General features: G+C 33.0%; 1 protein-coding gene across 1 annotated transcript in view; it reads left to right on the top strand.

The window, feature by feature from the left end:
* The window catches only part of LOC135205530 (discoidin domain-containing receptor 2-like), a 580,705-nt gene that overhangs the window by 445,863 nt on the left and 123,355 nt on the right, over nucleotides 1-11,487 (top strand).

The following is an 11,487-nucleotide window of genomic DNA, read 5'->3' as shown; positions in this document are numbered from 1 at the left end:
AAAAGGAGTTTTGAAGCCTCTGTATGTTGGAGAAAGACCGGAAGTGAAAAGGAGTTTTGAAACCTCTATGTGTTGGAGAAAGGCTTGTAAGTGAAAAGGAGTTTTGAAGCCTCTGTATGTTGGAGAAAGGCTTGTAAGTGAAAAGGAGTTTTGAAGCCTCTGTATGTTGGAGAAAGGCTGTAAGTGAAAAGGAGTTTTGAAGCCTCTGTATGTTGGAGAAAGGCTGTTGGTGAAAAGGAGTTGTGAAGCCTCTGTATGTTGGAGAAAGACTGTAAATGAAAAGGAGTTTTGAAACCTCTATGTTTTGGAGAAAGGCTTGTAAGTGAAAAGGAGTTTTGAAGTGTCTGTATGTTGGAGAAAGGCTGTAGGTAAAAAGGTGTTTTGAAGCCTCTGTATGTTGGAGAAAGGCTGTTGGTGAAAGGGAGTTTTGAAGCCTCTGTATGTTGGAGAAAGACTGTAAGTGAAAAGGAGTTTTGAAATCTAATATTTTCAGGTGTTGGAGAGAAGGGAAAATAGAAACAGAAGGAAATGTTAACTTAAAGCCTTCATTTGTTAGGGAGAAGTAAATTGAGAGAATGAATGTAGGAATATGGGAGAGCTTAACTCGAAATCTGTGATTGTTGGGGGAAATAAACTGAGAACTCAGTTCGAGAAAGGGAGTCTTCAGTGCAAGAACATAGCTCAGAAATATTCAGCACTTTTTTTATATATATTTGAAATTTTTTCAATCGGCATTCTGCATTCCACAGAGTACAGAAGACTTGAAATGGTTCGTATAAGATCCCGGTTAAGATGGAATCATTTTCATTAGGTTACAACCCATTTGCGAATTTTTATATACAAAAGTTTATTTTTTTATTACAATATCAAAATCTAAACGTCCGTAATACAAATTTAGTGTTATTTACCATTATTCTGTGCCATGATCTACAACACTTATATATTATTCAGGGTTTTAAATATATTATTCAGGGTTTTAAATGTCATCGATAATCTGTTAAATTAGGAATACGAGCGTTAACTTTTTTTTATAAGACTCATCCGAGATTTATGCGATTCCTGTTTCGTGTAATTCATTTCTAATAAAGAGAAATACTTATGATATTTATTGAAATAATACCCATATCTATTTTTTTTCGCTGTTTCTGTTTCTTGCCTGTCTCGGTTCTCGGTTCATAAGTTGAAAATGTTACTAAAAGAGATAAAGACCGCTTTCATCTTTGTGGAGGATATTTTATAGAAATATAAGATATGACAAATAAAACTAAAGTTTGGGGAAAACAACAATTTTAGTATAAAATGAGATTTTCATGACTGACTTGGTATGTAAATTGTACTCCACAATTCAGGAAGCTCAAGTTTAATTTTAATTAATATGATTTTGGGTAATTTTATTACTAATGGTGCGGTTTATGTGACAATATTTGATGAAAATAACAAGTAATTATTTTTCGATTATCAGTTTTTTTTAATGCAGTCGTTGATTTTATTTTAATTTTTCATGTACACATCCTTAATCAAAGAAAAGTACATATGTGCTCACATTATGTGTATATATATATATATATATATATATATATATATATATATATATATATATATATATATATATATATATATCTACGTATATATAATAGAATATATATATACACACACACACACACACACACACTATATATATATATATATATATATATATATATATATATATATATATATATATATATATGCATATATACATACTGTAAAATCGATCATCTTACAATAGATTCTCTGTCTCTCTTTCAGTGTTTTGCTCTTCTCCAGCGTAAATTTAATTATCTCTCTCTCTCTCTTTCGTGTTCTGCTGCTGTAAACTCGATTATATTACTATAGTTCATATCTTTAAAAAATTATTTTTCTCTCCCACAGTTTAGCTCTTCTACTGTGTAAATTTAATCTCTCTCTCTCTCTCTCTCTCTCTCTCTCTCTCTCTCTCTCTCTCTCTCTCTCTCTCTCTGTGAGAAGATGAGACGCCCTGTGATGAATTACCCCGGCGTTGCTCGGATAATGACTCGGTGATTAATGGTTTTTATTTCTGCATCGCCTTTGTCGAGTGTAGCGAGCTACGAGCACTGCCTCTGCTGCTGCCGGCGGCGGCGTCGGGGAAGAACGGCATTGGCCATTGTTGCGAGGGGGCCGGGGAGAGAGGGAGGGAGAGAGGGAATTCGATGATTATGAGGGAGAGGAGGAGGAGGAGGAAAAAATGAAAAAGGAGAAGAAAATATATGAGAAGTTGTGTTGTGATGTGAAAATTATGAAAAGTTTTTTGTGAAATAATTAATAATGATGATGAGGAGGAGGAGGAGGAGGAGGAGGAGGAGGAGGAGGAGGAGGAGGAAAAATGGAAAAGAAGAAAATATATGAAAGTTGTGCTGTGATGTGAAAATTATGAAAATTATGTTGTGATGTGAAAATTATGATGAAGAGGAGGAGGAAGGGAAGAGGAGAGAAGTAAGGGGGAAAAGAAGAACAGAAAGAAGAAATACGAGAAGTTAAATGGGATGAAAATGATTTACAATTTAGATTTTTTTTAATAATAATCATGAAAGTGAGGAGGGAACAGAAAATAACTAGGAGAAATTGAGTAGTTATAATAGCAAAAGTGTTGTGAAAAGCGTAAATAGATATATAAAAAGATATATATTTTTCACTATAACGGTTTTTCCCTCGTAGTGGGGTTGGCTTCATAATATGTAATTGAACCTCCTGGTTCTAGGTTCTAGATAAGTCATTTTTTGTGGTGTTGTTAGCCCCATACCCTTCTAGTAGAGACACAGTGGTATTCGGTGAATGTGATGTATCAGTTTGGCTCAATTCGGCGTTGAACCTGGTACCTCATGCTGATGTAATATATATATATATATATATATATATATATATATATATATATAGATATATATATATATATATATCTATTATCGTATATATATATTATATATATATATATATATATATATATATATATATATATAGATATATTATATGTATGTAGGTATGTATATATATATATATATATATATATATATATATATATAATATATATATATATCTATATATATATATGTATAATTATATGTGTTATCTATATTATATATATCTATATATACATATATATTCATATTTAAATATCCGTTAACTTCCTTACACGGCCAAACACTAACGGAAGTAAACAACGAAATGAATTTCAAACAAAAATCATCAGGTGCCATTATCTTGGTCGAGGCGTAATACAAGCACGTACTTCGAAAAAAACAAAGGATAAAAACGCTGTTCGTTTTTACGCGAATTAAGCAAACATATAATATCAAACACTTCTCTCTCTCTCTCTCGTAGTAGCCATCTTGCTTGGTGAGACGTACCCGCGTGAAGTCAGATTAATCAACAGATATCACAAGTTTAACATACGACTAGAATTTGAGAAATATCTAGAAGTGTTCGTGAACTATCGGTGATAAGATTAGTGTGAAAATAGTAGGATAAAGCGTCTTCTAAGTTTGTTTATCAAGTGTAATACTATAAATCAGAACAAGATGGCAGTAAGTTCCAACTGCGGGAAGAGGTGGCGTAATTTGGCGTGTTTAGCAGATTCGCAATACGATGAGGTAGCAGGAAGGGAACTGGCATTTCTCATCTATGAAAATCAGCAACAGTCCTAACCAAAAAGATACAAAAGCATTCATAGATATATTAGAAGGATATAATCCTTCAAACTGGAACAAATCTAATGAAAACATCTTGAAAATAATTGAAGAAGTTCCAAATAAAATCCAAGTGGTCAAAGAGACTCATGAAAATATACATAAACCAACATATTCCGACAAAGAAAATGAATAAGGTGAATCTGTGAATATCCTAATTGATGCATTAGGAAAAAGAATGCCAAAAGCATGCAAACTGTGTAAGGTTTGGTATAGCATAGTCCAATCCACAAAACCTAATCAGAAAATGTGCTGCATGCAACATTCCGACCCATCCACAGTGTGCTGAGGTAATACAAGATTTGAGAAAAGATACAAGAATTTTTTGTTCAACATGTCTATCATGGATAGACAATGTTATTAAATCAAGATTGAATGTACAAATAGTTGAGGATGAAGAAGAAGAGGAAGGAAGGAAGAAGAAGAAAAAGAAAAAGAAGAGGAGGAAAACGGAAGAGAAGTAAACAAAAATGAAATGACAGAAAAAAACAAAATAAGGAAAACAAAGACAAAGATAAAGTATGGATGCAGAGATACTCATTGATACTACATATGAGGCAATAAAGCAGCATACCTACGAAGAAATAAATTACGATTATTGACAACAGAAAAGCAAATCCCGAAGAGGCTCTACCCAGATCTACACAATGACGGGAAAAGAAGGAAAAAATAGACAAGAAAGAACAAAATCTGCAACCTTTTGAAAAGAGGGAATTGCAGATTTGGAGAAAGATGTTACTACAAACATCCTAAGATATGTCAAAACTATGAAATATATGGTAAATGTGCATACTTAGATGGATATGGGGATGATTGCAGAGATCTGCATCCAAAAATATGTAAAAACCTAAAAAGAGGAAAAGGATGTAAGTTCGACAAAAAATGCAAATATATGCACCCTGTAGCCATGAAATCATAATCAAATAAATAACCAAACCAAGTAATAAAATCCAAAATAAGAAAGAAACAATAAAGAGAGAAATCAAGAATATCAGGTAAAAGAGAAAAGCAAACCACCAATGAGATATGCAGAGGTGTCAGCAAAAAAATTTTTCAAATTTCAAAGCATCAGCTCCGAAATTCTACTCAAGAGATAATAAACTGTATTTATTATGCAAGAGGATATTGCAGAAACGGAGAAAATTGCAGATTCAGACACAAAATGAATATTATGATGAAGGAAGATCAATATTATGGAAAAGTTGGATTTTTTATGTCAGAATTTCTGGAAATGAAAAAAAGACACAACATACCAGCAGGAAAGAGACATGGGAAAATCCTTATTACTACCAGTATTAAATGAAGGAGAAAACACGCAAACCATCATAGTGATGAATGCGCAGGGTTTAGTTACGAGTAACTCAAAAGAAAAATAGAGTACTTAGAAGAACTAACCCAAAATGAAAAGAAAATAGATATAATGAATATAAGTGAAACCCTGGTATTCAGAGACTGGGAATGATGATCAAATAAAAGGGTTCCAAACTTATAGATCAGATAGAAAAAATAGGAATCAAGGGGGAACCGCAATATATGGGAAAGACAAAAACAAGGAAAAATATATGAGAAATATAGTAAACTCAGAATGTGAACTAAATAGCGGTAGAATTTGAATCTGAAAATTGATGAACATAGTAATATATAGACCTCCTAATACTAAAGAGTTTGACTTAATAATTGAAAAATTGGATGATATATGTAGAAATCACAAGGACTGACTATTCTCCTATCTGGTGACTTCAACTTTCCTTTCGTAGAATGGAAAGAACGAATAGGAGATTGTGGTTGTACTTATACATATAAAAAAGAGAGTAATAGTAGTGCAGAAGATAAGAGGCAATTTGAAAAGCTATTAGATATGCTACTAGAATACAACATTCAACAAATAAATCACCTGCCAACAAGAAAGGAAAGGAAAATACTTTAGACCTAGTATTTGTGAACGAGATGAATTATGTTAAAGAAATAATAGTTTATAATGCGAGTATTTCAGACCATAATGTCATAGAATTAACAGTTCATTCCAAAGCAAGTGAAAATAGATATAAGCAAGAAATGAAAAAGTGGGAAGGATATGGAAAATACAACTTCTACAGTAATAATATAAAATGGTCAGAAATTAATGAAGAATAAACAAAGATTGGGATAACATTTTCGTAAGTGATGACATAAGGGATAAATACGAGATATTATATAAAATATTGGAGAAAATGTGGAAAAATATATACCGAAGAAGAAAAGTAAACATCATTCATGCATACCAAGAGACAGAAGGATCTTGTTCCAGAAAATCAGAAAGTGGAAAAAAGGTCTTGCAAAAGAAAAAAATGCATGGAAGTTATAGAACTAAAAAGTAAGATAGAAAATGCAGAACAAAAGATTATACAATCAAAAGAAAATGAAAAACGGGACTTGGAAGAAAAAACCCTATTAAATATCAAGCAAAACCCCAAACTATTATACTCATATGCGAAGAAGATGAATAAAAAGAAGAATAGAAATAGGCCTCTGAGAATTGAAGGGAGATTAACGATGAAAAAAAGAAAATTTGCAACATACTGCAGAACGATAAGGAGAAAGAATTCACCCCTAGAATAGATAATGAAGATAATGATATAGAAGTAAGGGAAGAAAATAGGTGAATATTTAGCTGACATAGAAATTAATGAAGCTGATATTGTGCAGGCAATTAATGAAATTAAAAATGGAGCTGCTGCAGGGCCGGATGGAGTCCCTGCTATTTTGTTAAAGAAAGTAGTTCATTCTATCGCAAAGCCACTTGCAATATTATTAAGACAAAGTGTAGATACAGGCAAGATTTATGATGAGCACAAATTAGCATATATCACCCCTACTTTCAAAAGTGGATCAAGACTAGAGGCAAGTAATTATAGGCCTGTGAGTCTAACATCACTATTATGAAAGTGTATGAAAGGGTAATGAAGAAAAATATTATGAAACATTTAATAAAAAATAATTTGTTTAATATCGGACAACACGGTTTCGTACCCGGAAAAAGTACACAAACCCAACTGTTAGTCCACCGCCGTGAGAACATATTCAAAAATATGAAAAGCGGAATGAAACAGATGTGGTTTATCTAGACTTGCAAAAGCCTTTGACAAAGTAGACCATAATATATTAGCAAAGAAAATTAGAAAACACAATATCGTAGATAAAGTAGGAAGATGGTAAAAGAATTTTTGTTACACAACAGAAAAAACAGATAGTTATTGCAAACGATGAGAAATCGGATGAAACCCAAGGTAATATCCGGTGTGGCCACAAGGTAACGGTGCTAGCTGCAATATTGTTTGTTATTATGATTGAAGATAGACAGTAATGTTAAGGATTCGGTAGTGAGTAGTTTCGCTGATGACACAAGAATAAGTAGAGAAATTACTTGTGATGAAGATAGGAACGCTCTACAAAGAGACCTTAACAAAGTATATGATTGGGCAGAGGTAAATAGGATGGTATTTAACTCTGATAAATTTGAATCAATAAATTATGGAGACAGAGAAGGAAGCTATATGCATATAGGGGACCTAATAATGAGACAATCACAAATAAGGAAGCAGTTAAAGACCTTGGTGTGATGATGAATAGAACATGTTATGCAATGATCAATAGCAATTCTGTTTGGCAAAATGTAAGCAAAAATGGGAATGTTGTTACGGCACTTCAAAACAAGAAAAGCTGAACACATGATTATGCTTTATAAAACATATGTTCGTAGTCCACTTGAATATTGCAATATGATATGGTACCCACACTATCAAAAGGATATTGCACAAATAGAGAGTGTACAAAGGTCCTTTACAGCTAGAATAGAAGAAGTTAAGGACCTAGACTACTGGGAAAGACTACAATCCTTAAAATTATATAGTCTAGAAAGGAGAAGAGAACGCTACATGATAATTCAGGCATGGAAACAGATAGAAGGAATAACAGAAAATATCATGGAACTAAAAATATCAGAAAGAGCAAGCAGAGGTAGATTAATAGTGCCCAAACTATACCAGGAAAAATAAGGAAAGCACACAGGACATTAATCCACTACGCACCAGCATCGATAATGCAGCGTCTATTCAATGCGTTGCCAGCTCATCTGAGGAATATATCAGGAGTGAGCGTAGATGTGTTTAAAAGAATAAGCTCGACAAATATCTAAACTGCATCCCAGACCATCCAAGATTGGAAGATGCAAATATACGGAAGATGTACTAGCAACTCTCTGGTAGACATTAGAGGCGCCTCAACACTGAGGGACCTGGGGCAACCCGAACGAACTGTAAGGTCTGTAAGGTAAGGTAAGGCTCTCTCTCTCTCTCTCTCTCTCTCTCTCTCTCTCTCTCTCTCTCTCTCTCTGTCGACGGAAGGGGGAAAATATACGATGGTAATGATAGCCAATGCTATTTAAAGTGTTGTCTTAGGGATGGAGGGAACTGCAAAATGAATATCGTCAATTCAGGTGACCATTTTTCGTCCATTTTGCTCGATTTAGCTAACTGTAGAAAGAAGTATTTTCCCAACTGCTTTACCAGCGAGAGAGAGAGAGAGAGAGAGAGATGCAGTGTTTACAGTAAAGTGTAATTTTTTTCATTGTATGTAGTAACTATTAATGTCCATCGCTAGTCGACAAGAATTGCGTGTGTGTGTGTGTGTGTGTGCGAGCGCGCCATCGTGTTTCTTTCTTTCTTTCTTTCTTTTTTTCTTTTTTTAAGCGGTACGATATCTGTAGTGCTTACACAACGTTGAGTGACTAAGGGATGTAAGGGATGTGAGTAGGTATGGCTGAATAGAAGAGGAATATGGCAGACAGACACATGCATATACACACACACACACATACACACGAATTGATGCGTACATGCGCTTGCCATCTCAAGCATAGAGGAAATACTCACACATGTATCTATGTATATATATTTGTGTGTGTATGTATATATATCATCTAGTTAATTATCATCCATTCCCCTTATGTACTGAGCACAGAATTACAAGAAATTATTTTTATCAAATCAAGTCCAGGGTCACGCATATTCACTCCCGAATCCTTGTGTATTTTTTTTTTTACGAAGGAAAAAAGACGTGACCTAGGTAGTACACGACCCTCCCAAAGTAAATACATTAAAAATGCTGTGGATGTTTATTTTATATTATTTTTTTAATCTCGCTTAAAGACATATTTAGTTAGGCTTAGAGTTGCTGCTTATCCCATACCGTCTCGTCCAGATAGCTTATGCATATTCTAAACAGCCAAGGACATTTTTTTCCCAATTACTTCTAGAGTCGTGTTTAGTTATGCTTAGAATCGTTTAGTCAGTAAAGTTTTCTAATATTTATTTTCTGGCAGAAAGGGTCAAAAATTAGCTTTACTTATTGTTTACTTTCGGGAGCAAATTTTCCTAAACAGCCAAAGGAAATGTATCTTTATTTACAGTCATTATTAATTTTCGTGACAAAACAAGAAAAATCATAATTGCTTATTCTTCATTGTACGGGAGTAAATATGTTTCTCAACAACCAAAGAATATGTATCGTTTTTCTTTTCAGTCATGCCTAGAGTCGTGTTTAGTCATTCGCTCCTCCCTCCATATCCCTCGTCTCCATCCCCCCCCCCCCCCCCCCCATTCCCTCCCCACCGGTTTTCGCCCTGTTTATGACGCAATCTATCGCCGTCGTAAAATGGGGCTGCTCCTCTTCTCCCACTCAGGTCTACGTAAGAGCAGTTTCCATTTAGCTGGTTAATATTTAATGAGTTGCTCCCAGGGTATCCAGGGAAAATGACGTTTACTTTTTAAGATAGGCCTCTCTCTCTCTCTCTCTCTTCTCTCTCTCTCTTCTCTCTCTCTCTCTCTCTCTCTCTCTCTCTCATGGTTGGTTTGGCTGGAAGGTATGAATAATTCAGAGGTGTCTTTTTGCGGTTTGTAACATTATTTCTCTCTCTCTCTCTCTCTCTCTTCTCCTCTCTCTCTCTCTCTCTGGGTTTTCCATATATAGCCAAAAATAGGGTAGATAGTTTTCACTATGCCTTTTATATATATATATTTATATATAGCTTTTACGTAATTTCTTTTAATTGAAGTAAAAAGAAATTTAGCAGGTTCAGGGGAGGTATAGTATTCTCTGTATACGTAGTATGTTTTTCATGTTTTTGTGGATATATATATATATATATATATATATATATATATATATATATATAATCATAAAAGAAAGCATATCTATTTCTGGTTTCAGTGATAAACCAGTGATTTACATTTTATAATCTGCATTATGCAAATAATTCTTCCCCGGCTTAAAGAGAAATATCTCAGAGTAACGTTTTCACAATTCATTTTTTTATTTAGTGAGCGTGGTCCGAGGGCCTACAGCTTACGGAATCATGAGATACTTTTTACAATTAAAAAGTATTTTGTTTTCTCTTAAAGGTAGCCTGAAGATATCAGTGAAAGATTATGATGGAAATTAAAACTTATTATTACATCATCAGTTGCACTTTAAGGCTTTTGTATTTATTTTTTTCTTGATATTTCAATTCTTTATTATTTTGAGACTTCCTGAAAAAAATTTGTTTTCTGTCGTACTTTTGAACTAACTACGAATTCGTTTTAATGTTTATTTTATTTATTTATTTTTTTTTTTGGTTTCAAGTGAAGGACTTATTACCAAGAATGTTTTAATATACCACTTCTGAAATTCTATCCTTCGTTTTTGTCCAATTTTATATTTATATTACATATTTTTTTTAACTTCAAGTTAATAAGTATTTTCCTCTTATCGATATTTAAATACTGAATTTCATAGCCTTTTGAAAATCTGGAATATCTTTTTTAAAGTGTTAGATTTGGAGAGCTATTTTAATCGTTAATTTCAGTGCCGAGATTTCATATATACAAGATTTCAGATCCTAAATTTAAATTTATTTTCACTCCCAGTTTTTTTTTTTTTTTTTTTCAATTCAAATCAAGAGTTTCATTTTTGTTTTCTTAATATCAACTCAAGAATTTCTTCCTGTTTTCTTGCCCGATCTCAATTCCAGGATGACATTATTTTGTCTTTGCTTGAAACCCTTAATTTATTGTATTTTTCTTTCGTAATTTCAGATCCTGAACTTCATGCTATTTGTTATTTATAATCTTAATTACCATTTATACCTTCTCAATTTCAGATCCTGAATTTCATTGCCGGTTTAAATTCTTTCATTTATTTTATTACTAATTTGAAATCGTGAACTTAATTTTCTTTCCTTCCCAGTTTCAAATTCTGTATTTAATTTTGTTTTTCAATTTCACGTCTTTAATTTAATTTTATTTCCAAGTTTTAAATTTTGACTTAAAATTTCTTTCCTGAATCTAGTTTCTCGCTCGCAATTGCAAACGCTGAATTTCATTGTTTTTTCGTTGCAAACCCTGACTAGTATAATTTCTCGTTTCCCTCAATTTCAAACCCTGAATTTTCATTACTTTTCCCTAGTTTCAAACCCTGAATTTCATTGGTATTTCCTCAATTTCAGATTCTGAATTTCAGATACTCCTCAATTCGAGATCTTGAATCTCATTGTTATCCCTCAATTTCATAACCTGAATATCGTTGTTTTTCCCCCAATTTTAAACCCTTAATTATTTTTCCCATAATTTCAAACCATTAATTTCATTATTTTCCAATAATTTCAAACCATGAATTTCATTGTTACCCACAATTTCAAAGCTTTAATTTAATCATTTTCCCCCTAATTCGA

Source organism: Macrobrachium nipponense, chromosome 24, assembly GCF_015104395.2.
Source record: "Macrobrachium nipponense isolate FS-2020 chromosome 24, ASM1510439v2, whole genome shotgun sequence".
NCBI lineage: Eukaryota > Metazoa > Arthropoda > Malacostraca > Decapoda > Palaemonidae > Macrobrachium > Macrobrachium nipponense.
Note: the sequence above shows the minus strand (reverse complement) of the source record. Positions and strands in the feature narration are given on the sequence as shown.